The 12,706-nt window shown below is 38.2% G+C and overlaps 1 pseudogene; it reads right to left on the reverse strand.

Annotated features, from left to right (window-relative positions):
• Positions 1–4,659: 4,659 nt before the first annotated feature.
• Positions 4,660–12,025, reverse strand: LOC121013093 (short coiled-coil protein B-like; annotated as a pseudogene).
• Between the last annotated feature and the right edge of the window lie 681 nt (positions 12,026–12,706).

Consider the following 12,706-nt stretch of genomic DNA (forward strand, 5'->3'; position numbering starts at 1 on the left):
TTGAAATCTGTCTTTGACGGAAATAGTTTCTAAAAGAAATGTAAGCATCTGCTGGCAGCTTTTATTTTTTTTTTTAATTTTTTTTTTCAACGTTTTTATTTATTTTTGGGACAGAGAGAGACAGAGCATGAACGGGGGAGGGGCAGAGAGAGAGGGAGACACAGAATCGGAAACAGGCTCCAGGCTCTGAGCCATCCGCCCAGAGCCCGACGCGGGGCTCGAACTTACGGACCGTGAGATCGTGACCTGGCTGAAGTCGGACGCTTAACCAACTGCGCCACACAGGCGCCCCTGGCAGCTTTTAAAAATATTAATGATTACTGAAATTGAGAAATGCCAACAGTATGGAGTGAATAAAAACTACTTCCTTAATGAGGTTTCATAAGATGAGCAATTGTTTTGTACATGTTCTAGACTTTACTTTTATATTTAAGGATTAAAAAATAAAACAGTGCAAAGAGTGTTTAAATATAAAAAAGAAGACTTGTGGCAAATTCAGATTATGATATAATTGACCATTAAAATAGGAATGCCTTCTTTAGCCAGAAAAATGAATAACTTGTGTTCTCTGCGGCATGTTTTTGCAAAGAAAAAGTAGAAAGGATGTTTACTTGAAATGATGTTGATCTTTAGTGTTGAAGTTTACAGAACAGAAAAATATAGAAATAATGTGTGCATGGACAGCCCCAGGATGCATACAGTGGATGCATTGTGTTCTCTCAGGTTACATAACTGCTTTGAAAGTTTTCTTTTCTGTGTCATCAAGGAAGAATTTTGGGCCCTGCCAGGACACTCTACCATTTGGCCCTGTAGACTCCAAGCATGCCTGGAGACATGTGCCAATTGGTTGTTGGTTTTTGAAGAGCGTTCTGATCTCCGTGGAGTTACCCCACTGGACTCGGAAGAGTCTGACCCACATGTCACATTCCAGCTGTTGGCTTGTTTGTTTTTAATCTCAATCTAGTTTAATTGGAATAAGGTGAGTCACCTTGCAGGTATGTCGGCTGACACGTGTGTCGTGGAAACTGATTAAAGGGGTTGGACTTGAAATTGAACAGATAAGACTGTAATTTAATGGGCCTCCTAGGAACTGCATTTTGTTTTGTTCTTGTTTTCTCTACTTACCTTGTAAACAGATTCCTTAAACTTTACACTGTGAATTTGGGGATGCCTGGGTGACTCAGTCAGTTAAGCATCTGACTTCGGCCCAGGTCATGATCTCACAATTCTCGAGTTCGAGCCTCACGCTGGGCTCTGCGCTGACAGCTCAGAGCTGGAGCCTGCTTCGGATTTTGTTTGTCCCTTTCCCTCTGTCCCTCCCCCGCTTACACTCTCTCTCTTTCAAAAATAAATAAACATTAAAAGAAATTTTTAAAAAAGTAACAGTATACTACGAATCTTAACCTTTGGCACACATAGAGCTTTTCTTCTGTGAAACAGGGTTACTCGGGATGTAGTCAGTATCTGAATTCCCATCTTTATCATCAGAACACTTATAATGTGTCAGGTAGTATTCAACGTGCTTTCATAGATTACCTCACTTAATCATGGAAGCACCCATATGAATTTGTTTCTATGGTTTTATCCTTCTTTAAGAAGAGGAAACAAACACAAAAAGGCTAAGTGACTTTCCCAAGAACACCCAGTTAAGATGGGGAAGAGACAAGGTATAGATGTCAACACAATCACAGAACACAACCGACTTGTCTTACAATGTGAAAATTATTCACTGAATCAACATAAAGGAAATAAACTATTTTCCTAGCTGATTTGGTAATTACTAGTGTCCAAAATAGTTATCAAGCAGTTTGGGTTGAAATAATTTAATGAAATTAAAAAAAAAAAATTTAGGATTATTTATTTTGAAAGAACAAGAGAGGGGAGAGGTAGAGAAAGAGAAAGAGGGAGAGAATTCTGAGCAGGCTCCACACTGTCAGTGAAGAGTATGACACAGGGCTCAAACCTTCAAATCATGAGATCATGACCTGTGCTAAAACCAAGAGTCAGACACTTAACCGACTGAGCCACCCAGGTGCCTCAAAATAATTTAATGAGTTTTTAATGGTAGAACCCCTCCCCTCAAGATAACAATAAACTCCTAAAACCTGGATGAACAAATAAAAATAGGAGAAAAAATTAGGTATTTTAGTCATTTGTGTTTATGGTCTCAATTTCAAATTTCAGAAAGCCATAACTAATAATAAGTTGTACAACATTCACAGTTCTTAGAGCAGACCAGGATGGCTAGACAAAAGTTGATTAAAAATAACAACAGATGGGGCGCCTGGGTGGCACAGTGGGTTAAGCGTCCGACTTCAGCCAGGTCACGATCTTGTGGTCCGTGAGTTCGAGCCCCGCGACGGGCTCTGGGCTGATGGCTCAGAGCCTGGAGCCTGTTTCCGATTCTGTGTCTCCCCCTCTCTCTGCCCCTCCCCCGTTCATGCTCTGTCTCTCTCTGTCCCAAAAATAAATAAACGTTGAAAAAAAATAAAAAAATAAAAAAATAACAACAGAACACATCAGTTCTCACTCAAAGTAAATATGCTTTCTTAAGATATCTCTATATATTTTAAATTATTTCTAATTAGAGAGATGTTACCTAATGTATTTTAAAGAGGCTGGTCATAACCAAAATACTTCTGAGGTCATCGTATTAAATTTCAATATTTGTTTTTATATGCACAGACTTCTAGGATATCTTTTCCATTTACTTTAGATCATCTAGTACCCAGAGCATGCTATGACACAGAAGTGATCTGAGCATAAGAGAAAAGATCCTTCCTTCCTCAGAGTTCCTCCTGGAGGGCCTAGGAAATAATCCCCAGGTGGGGAAACCCAAGGACTGACAGCAATGTGGTGCTTGAAGGTCAAAAATAAATCTCCTTAAGGGAGAACTGGAAAAAATCAGAGAGGGAGAAGGGAAAGGGCCGGGGAGAGGAAAAAGGAGGAACTGAGGTTTGAGGCAGCAAAGGAGTATGGGAAGAAAGCAGAGGAGCAGGAGGGAAAAAGGAGTAATGGAGGAAAATGGAGGCCAACGGAAGAGAAAGGAGAGGAGGACAGAGAGGTAAGCACAGTTTCATTTCCTTTCCCCATCAATGAGCTAGCTTAAAACCCAAAATCAGACACTGTGAAACTAAAAATTTCAGGAGATAGGGAAATACTTGTAAATCATTTAAAAATAACAACAGCTTCCTGCCATGATAGTAGAGGCTATAGGTCCCAACTCCCCTAACCGATTTCAAATGTCTCTTTCGAGAAGGTGAGTAAACATATCTATCTTCCCCATGAAAAAAAATTCCATTCCTAATGGAACTGAATGGGGTTGAAGGCATTTATTATATATTCCACTTTCTTTGTATCTTCTCCAGCCCAAACTAGTCATAAACAAGCTTAGAGATTGTTAGACTCTGCCTCGTCACACATATAACCAACTTTTACAAAATGTGAGTGAAAGCTAGTATATTGTTAGCGGCCTCTTGTGAACATAAACGATTCACCACAAAAAGGCAAGCAAAAATGGCTTCTCATGAGTTTACAGAACACTGGAATCTTATTTCTGAAATAGTAATAGCACATCTGAAATAGTGATAACATTTGGATGTTCTGTAAATGCCAAATAAAGTCATGGTGGTGACTACGTACGTGTGATCTGCATATGTGTGTATTTGTACATATCCCACTTAAAAAGGAAGATCAGAAAAGCTAAAAATATCCTGATGACAGCTGAGGAGCTGGTTGTTGCCTTCCCCTGTAACAATGGAAATGCCAAGAGGAGAGGAATTACTCAGCTTTGGAGGGGTGATGTGGCTTAATAAAATCAGTTTAGAAGAGGAAATTTAAGCCTATCTGGGGATCTTCCTCCCAATGAAAACTATTAGATAATGGAACCACCTCTCAAGAAAAATGCTAGAAATCCATTTAAAACTCAGCTGGCCACTACAAGGCATTGTGTTGTCCCAGACTTCATGCCCTTTGATGTCCAAACACTTTTATTTGATAAAATGTGTTCAAATCCCTCTACAAGGACTATGTATAAAGAGAGATCATATATTCATATACATATATTGTGTAAATATAAGAATGCACACATCATTTATAGATGCACATATGTACACATAGTCTGTGCATATATATTGTTATATATGTGAATATATATATATACATGTATATACAATATATACATCTGTGTATGTGTGTGTAAATACATACATATATATATATATACACACACACACACACACACACAGGCTTACATACATACACATATATTGTCTCTCTCTAGTCCGTGTGTGTGTTTGTATACCTCACACACACAGATTACATGCAGACTATGTTTTTGTATGTATATAACACATATATATATGTGTGTGTGTGTGGCTATATATATATGTGTGTGTATATATATGTGTGTGTGTGTATACATATATATACGTGTGTGTGTGTGTGTATATATATATATATATATATATATATATGTGTGTAAGAGAGAACTTTGAGATTCAAGGCTTTTTTTGTGTATATATGTTTTTAAACTTGCAGATCCCAAATGAAAACACTAAAAGCTGTGATCGGTGGATATTTAAGAAATATGCTAAGATGCATATTTTCCTTATTACTCTGATTATAATTTTCCTCATTACTCTAATTATACCCTGAAAGTCAGAATTGACCAGGTTTGCATTTCTTTTCAGTTAGTGCTTGCAGCTTCTGAGAACAAGCCCAAAGATTAATCTAAAATTCCAATAAAAGCAACAGAAAAAAGTACAGATGACAAAATGAAAATGCTCAGACTCAGAGTGAGAACTTCAGGTTCAATGACCTAACTTTTCCTTGAGAAGGGAACAATTGCAGAAAACCTCTGCCCCCACCGAATGACGCAGCTACTTCCTCCTAAACATAGATCACGTTATCAGCGTTGCCAAATATATCAACAACCGCCTGGCCGTTGAATACCATGTTTATCGAATGGACCATAACAGACAGCAAGAACACGCACAGTTGGAGGCGGTGATCTCTACAAGTATTTTCCAAACCAGCAAAATTCTTTATTTTTCATTTTTCTTTTCTCAACTAAGGGAAAGAGGGTTACAAAGCAAAACAGATACAAGAGAAGCACAGTTTAGATACCTCCTCTGAAACCCTTTCTCTGGGCCAACATGTAAAGTAATTATGGAGAGTTAGATTTTTATGTCTTTGCATAGCAACATGGACAGGGGGGACAGAGGGCCATGGAGTGGAGTTTATATTGGCCAGCCAACCAAATCCACTTTGAACTGCATAGAGAAATTTCCTGAGGACCCAGAGATAAATTCTCAACTTTTCCCCTCTACATAATGAAAGAATTCAAAGCTGAGGGTTTGGATGGGGTCAAGAGGGGTTTTATGTAACTATTTGTGAGACAAAAATGAATACAAGTTTGCAAATTGTTTCACATTGTTTAATTTTAAAAATAAGACAAATTTGTTGCAAAGTATTCAGGAAACAGGTAATTCAAAAGGAGAAAATCACATGTAATCCTACAATGCAGAGTAAGCAAACACTTTAAAGATTTTGATTCATGTTTTTTCCAATCTATATCCCGAAAACAGATATTTCAAAAACAAAAAGAGAATCATTTTGCACATGTAACTTTGTGCCCTGCTTTTCTCATGACACTATATTGTGACCATATATTTCAGGTAGTATTTATGTACAACACCTTTCAACTGCTATTTGACACTCATACAGCCTTGTCCCTCATTCACAGACTTAATTCTCTATTGCTGTTATCAGTGGTTTGCTGTCATTAACCGTCTGTGTTGTGATTCCTTACATTTTCCGCTTACGTACATCCATAAATATTTCTCTAGAATAATTTATTTGAAATCTGTCAAAAGGTAAAATCTCCAAGACTTTGTCATATAAACAGTTAAAATATACTTTAGAAAGTTTGCAATAACGTTTTCCTTTCTACCAGCGGGTTTGTTTATTGTGGTTTTCGACAGAGTACTTCTTTGTGTGTTTGTTTGGTTGGTTTTTTACCTACTCGAACCCATCAATATTCTTTTAGGGTTGCTTTCATGAGTTCATGTTTAGAAAAGCTTTTCCTATCCAAGAATACTAAAGTACTATATACAGAAATAAATCACCAAAGTAAATTGGAATTTTTAAGGTGAACTTTTATTTTCTTCAAGTCTCTATACCTTTTAAAACATTGAACTGATACTAGAATTTATGTTGATTGTATGAGATAAAAGTCAACCAATATTCTGAATACATTTATTAAATAAGCCATCCTGCCCTCACTGACTAGATGTGCTACCTCATAGAATTATTATATGCACATTATTTTTTAGTTAATTCAATCTGTAAAGTTATTACAACCTCATTCTCACTTCTCTGGAAAGACCCAGGAGTAGCGATTATTTCATCTGTGTAGAAGTAGCTAAAGTCGAGCAGATTTTCATCTTCTACGTTTGTTTTCTTGGTTAAAAAAAATAAAATAAAAAATCAGGGGTGCCTGGGTGTCTCCGTTGGTTAAGTGTCCAGCTGTTGACTTCGGCTCAGGTCATGATCTCATGGTTCGTGTGTCTGAGCCCCATATCGGGCTCTGTGCTAACAGTGGGAAGCCTGCTTGGGATTCTCTCTCTCTCTCTCTCTCTCTCTCTCTCTCTCTCTCTGCCCCTCCCCTGCTTATGCACTCTGTCTCTCTCTCTCTCTCTCTCTCTCTCGAAATAAAGAAACTTAAAAACAAATCAAAGGTTAATCTCCCCTCAAAATCTTAATCCTATTCATGATTGAGATGAACATAGAAATCAGTAGATGAAATCAAGAGAGGGTTATGCAGCCCAAACTGCACGAGGAAAATACATGCTTAATCAAAGGACCGGGAAAATCTCAGTGCTTCTTCCTGCTTCCCTGTCCGTTTGTGATATTGCACTTAATGCAGGTGTTCTCAAAGTGAAGTTCCCAGACCAGCAGCATTGCCAGGGAACTTGTTAGACCTCCTGAATCAGCAATTCTGGGTGTTGGGCCCAGCAAGCCATGTTTTACCCAGCCCCTCAGGTGACACCGAGGGACACATAAGTTTGAACTACTGATTTAAAAGGACTTTGTCAGGAAAGAATCTGAACATAACCCACATAAAATATGATATCTATATGAGATCCCAGCCTTCACCTGGATATGCAATGCAGACCTTTCTTCATTTGCCCTTCCCCATTTATTATGTAGCCATTTATTAAACATGTTTTATGGGCCCAGACTAGGGCTGGGTGCTGAGTATGAACGCTAAATAAGCCAAACCCTTTGCCTTCAGAAAATTTACTGTAAATATTATAGTAAATACACACACACACACACACACACACACACACACACACACATATAATGCCCACAACTATTTACTATAAAAAATACTATATATATTTTGTTCTGTCTGAAAAAAATACCTTATATAGATAAGGAAAAATTCCTTATAGATAAGGAAAGAAAACTCATCTATTAATTTCTCATTTGTCATTTTTTATCTACATGACTACTTAAAATAAATATAAGTATTCTGCTTCTTCAAATAGAAGCTTTTCTGTTGAATAAACAATGCTATGATCATTTGCAAGATGAGATCCTATAAAAATAATATTAAAAGTATTTTTAATTAGAAATGAAAAGGAACCACACATGGAACCATGTTAAAATAGTTACGAAAAAGCCCAGGTAAGCAAGGGCTATTTTAAAGAGTAGATAACTAAAAAAAGCAGAGGCTAACACATAAGTCTGAAAGGATAGTACTGTACTCCCTCCCCACCCCGCATCCATGGGGGATAAATAACCTTTCAAAGACCCCCAGTGCATGCCTGAAATTGAAGATGATACTGAACCCCATACATACTATGTTTTTCCTATACATGCATACCGATGATAAAGTTTCATTTACAAATTAGGCACACTAAGAGATTAATAATGACCAGTAATGAAATAGAACAATTATAACAATAGGGGTACCTGGGTGGCTCAGTCGGTTAAGCTTTTTGACTCTTGGTTTCCGCTCAGGTCATGATCTCACGGTTTGTGAGTTTGAGCACCACATCAGTCAGCACAGAGCCTGCTTGGGATTCTCTCTCTCTCCCTCTCTCTGCCTCTCTCTCTCATAATAAATAAACAAACTTAAAAAAAGAACAATTATAACAATATACTGTAATGAGTTCTGTGGACCTGGTCTCTCTCTGTCTCACATATCTTATTGTACCCTTCTTCATGTGCTTATGTGAGATGACAAAATGCCTACATGATGAGATGACGCGAGGTGAGTGACACAGGCATTGTGACATAGTGTTAGGCTTCTAATGACCTTCTTAATGATACATCAGAAAGAAGATCATCTGCTTCCAGAGCATGGTCGACCAGAGGAATAAAACTGTAAACAGTGGAACTATGGATAAGCAGGGGACTAACTGTCATTGCAATGAATATTAACCAAGGTATAATTGAAAGGTTTACCTCTTGGAAGCGAGAAAAGCCAGATGCGATGTAAGAGATAGTAAAACAGTAACAAGGTAGAAGACCTGAGGAGTGAATATAAATAATAAAAGCAGAAAGCAGGATGACCTTGAGTATTTTTAAAGCCAAGAAAAAGAAAGAGGTAACCACAATTATTATTGTTTAATTTTTTTATTAGTTTTCTTTATTTTTGAGAGGCAGAGAGAGACAGAGCACGTGTGGGGGAGGGACAGAGAGAGAGGGAGACACAGAATCCAAAGCAGGCTCCGAGCTCTGAGCTGTTAGCACAGAGCCCGACGTGGGGCCGGAACTCGCAAACCGTGAGATCATGACCTGAGCCGAAGTCGGGCGCTCAACCGACTGAGCCACCCAGGGGCCCCCACAATTATTTTTTAAAAGGAGGACTAACAGGTTGGTTATGTTAAACCATGAGTTTCTCTTCTCTAGGTCTGTGACTCCTTCCACAGTGAGTGAAGCAATCACCTTTCCTCTGATACCAAATCTCCACCTTCCCTTCAGGCTCCACTCAGGACACACTTTCCCTGACACGCTTCTTCCTCACCTTGACTCCACAGTCAAGGTCTCTTATTCCAACAACTCTTTTAATAAAGACAGGAGACCCAGTGCTATTTTAATATTCCAGTACAGATTTGTGAGTGGCATAGTGATGTAACTCGCCTTGTGTCATGGCAGAATGACACAAAAGGGGGATGTTCTCCAGAATGTTCTGGTAGCAACTTCCCACAGGGTATTTCCATTATCTGGGGGGAAAAAATTCTCCCAATCAAATCTCATCATCTTTCTTTATCGGTCAATATGCTTTCTCTTCCTCACTTATGCAACTCCCACACATTCTTCAGTTAAAACTTCGAGTGTCAGTTCAGCCACAAAGTCAATTCTGGACAGTTCAAATTCTTCTATTAGAAGTTATCACTTCTCCAACCTCCCTCATCACATCATGTGTTACAATTATAATTTTATATATGTTTGTGTAATTAAAGTCTATTTACTCCACTTGACCCTTCTCTCCCTGTCTATGTTTGTCCACTTTTGAAACATCAGCCCCCTTTCTAGCATGTGGTAGGTGTTAACAAACTAATTAAATATTTGTTGAATGAATAAATGACTGTTTGAGACCTTGAACAAGAGAAGTAACCCTCTTTCCCCTTAAGATCTTACTTATTATTCTCTCAGTCTAGAATAACTTTTTTCTGAAATCCGTGTCTTAGTTTTACAATTTCATTAGCAGCATTTGTCTAATTATCAATGGGGGTATTTCACCTGTTATTATAACACAGTAAGACCCTTCTGCCCCACCCGCTGTGTGTTCTTATTTACTTCTTGTTCTCCCCACCCTTCTAAAAGAATAAATCTTTATGAAGACAAGGACTTCTTTTTTTAATCCTGAAACAGGTTTTTTTTTTTTGGGGGACAGAGAGAGACAGAGCATGAACGGGGGAGGGGCAGAGAGAGAGGGAGACACAGAATCGGAAACAGGCTCCAGGCTCCGAGCCATCAGCCCAGAGCCCGACGCGGGGCTCGAACTCACGGACCGCGAGATCGTGACCCGGCTGAAGTCGGACGCCTAACCGACTGCGCCACCCAGGCGCCCCTGAAACAGGTTTTTATTAAACAGCAAAGCAAAATTGTAACACAATTTTAAATGTTTGCATGTTAGGCCACAAAAGGGATGCAAAATGTTTGCAATGTGGCTATTTTCTATATTTATGTAGCTGAAGTCATTCATCAAATCTTGCATCAATACAAACATAAGATTATTCCATAATTAAAAGTAGCCCACATCTAACAACCATAAGTTGTACTCATGGATCCCTTTTTCTATTTAACATTTTCACATTATTTTGTGATACTAATGCCCTTACCTAATGGGATCTACAAGCTGAAGTTTAAAAAATTGTCAAAGAATGACTAAAAGTCTGCAAGGTAGTAGGGTTCACAGAAAATTTGGGGAGAAGTAATGAGATAAAATAACAAGAAAGTATCAATTAGTACATGTGTAAAACTCTCCCATTTTATTCATGATTTTGACACTAATATACTCTTAAGGGATTTTGCAAAAGTTGAGCTGCCAGGTACTACAAATAAACCTTGAGACCAAACTCTTGTGACCATTCTCTTCTAGATGTGGTTTACATAAGGTTAGTCAAACTTAATCCACTTTCATATATGTTCCCCAAAGATCTCCTCTGTGCCAGAGATAACACAGATTTGGAGTAAAAACATTTGGAGTTGGTTACTACTGTTTACCAAGCACTTTTTCCAACCTATTTCTATTTTTCCTCAAAATTTTACTTTTCAAACATACGCACGACCAGCACTCATTTTCTCAGATACCAAGGGTATTGTTTTAGGCCAAGGAAGTTTTTAACAACAAATCTTCCCAAATTTACAACTCAGTTTGAAGAAAAATCTTCATTTTGACACCCTCTGTTTTTAATTGATTAAAGAGAAACCAACAATCCTCTTTTATTACTCCATGTAACGAGCTCTGACTGAGCAAGTACCTTATTTTGGTTATGTTTCAACAATTAGAGGTTAGGTTGCTCTCATAGATGATTAACTACTGAAATTTTATAAATGTGAAACCAATTTTTTTTTTCCTTAGGAGAAGGGAAATGGGGAGGAGAGAAACAGATGGGGACACCTGGATGGTTCAGTCCATTGAGTGTCCAACTCTTGATTTCAACTCAGGTCATGATTTCACTGCTTGTGCGATCAAGCCTCGCGTCAGGCTCCACTAACAGCATAGAGCCTGCTTGGGATTCTGTCTCCCCCTCTTTCTGTCCCTTCTCCACTTGGGCACACGTGCATGTTCTCTCTCTCAATAAATAAATACACTTAAAAAAAAGAAGCAAATAGTAAAGAGGCACAAGATGGTGGAAAGGGTAGACAAAGCTGTGCATTCGGTACATGATTTTGGTCACCTTCTCACAACATAATGGTTATTTCCTTGTATCTCTTACTATGCCTATAATAAAAGACAGTGTTAAATCTATAAATCAAAGCAAATTTGAAATACATTTGTTTTCATGTTTCATAAATAATACACATTACTAATTATAAAGTTCCTACAATACATTTGCACATTTTCATAGACTCATAATACACACTCATGCAAGTCTTCTATTATGCTCCTAGTTTTGCCCAGATCTGACATTATCTTCATACCCACTCAACGAAGCCACACAAAAAGGTACTATAACATTTGGAATTGATCCAAATGTTAAACAATAAAAAGATTGGCAGCAATCTCATAAAACAGAAAGGAGACGAGTCCCTTACTTTTCTTTTTCTTTTTGTGTCAGCGTTTTGAAAAACACAAGAAGATGACATGAGATTTTCTATATAGTGTCCAAGAATTTGGTTTTATGATTTTAGCTTCAGATTTTCTTCCTCAACTGCATACACCCTTTAGGCGTGTGTTGGAGTTCCAACACTTGATTGAGAAGGTGTGTGTGTGGTTTTTTTCCCCCTCCAGTTCCACCTGCTTTTTAGCACCAACTCCAGCCATGTCAGCATTCATCATCTTGGGTTACAAATTTGGGGGACTTGGCTACAAAATTCTTGATGAATGGTTTGCCTTTGGAGACACCAGGAGGTGGAGGGTTTGGGAGGATACCTCAGGCCCTGACACTTGGACCAACTTGAAAATAAGAATTTTGACTGGTTCCCTGCTATGGTTCCAGTCCCTGGTGCTGTGTTGGAGTAAGTAGGGGGAAGAAAAAGAAGAAACGTTCATCTTTCTCGGGTTGGAATAACTGAAGCAGACCAGCACAGAACAGAGGCACACTAGACTTTTCCAAACTGTCAGTAGCCAAAAGATAAGTATACCATCCATTTTAGGTTGGTTACAGTAGGAACGACACATATGGGAGTAGCAGGGAGCAGAACAGGGAGGTGATGATAGGGAAATGTGAGGATGTCTCACATCTTTAGCCATTGTAAGCAATGCAGACGACATTTAAAAATTTGGGGAACTGAATAGCATGAGTGGGTAAGGCAGGGAGGACTTATTCAAACATGAGTTAATGACTTATAGCCAATACATAGTATTTTCTGTTAGTTAAGTATGTAAATATAACCCCGGGCACCAGCCCTTACAAGATTTAGGTTCTGGTAGAAAAGAACATTGTCAGGTCCTACATAATAGGTTTAAAAAAAAAAGTCCAGATTATCCTCTCATTAAAATGATTTCATCATAAGAGCT

This window comes from Herpailurus yagouaroundi, unplaced genomic scaffold, assembly GCF_014898765.1.
Source record: "Herpailurus yagouaroundi ecotype Mexico unplaced genomic scaffold, PumYag 198, whole genome shotgun sequence".
NCBI classification, from domain to species: Eukaryota; Metazoa; Chordata; class Mammalia; order Carnivora; family Felidae; genus Herpailurus; species Herpailurus yagouaroundi.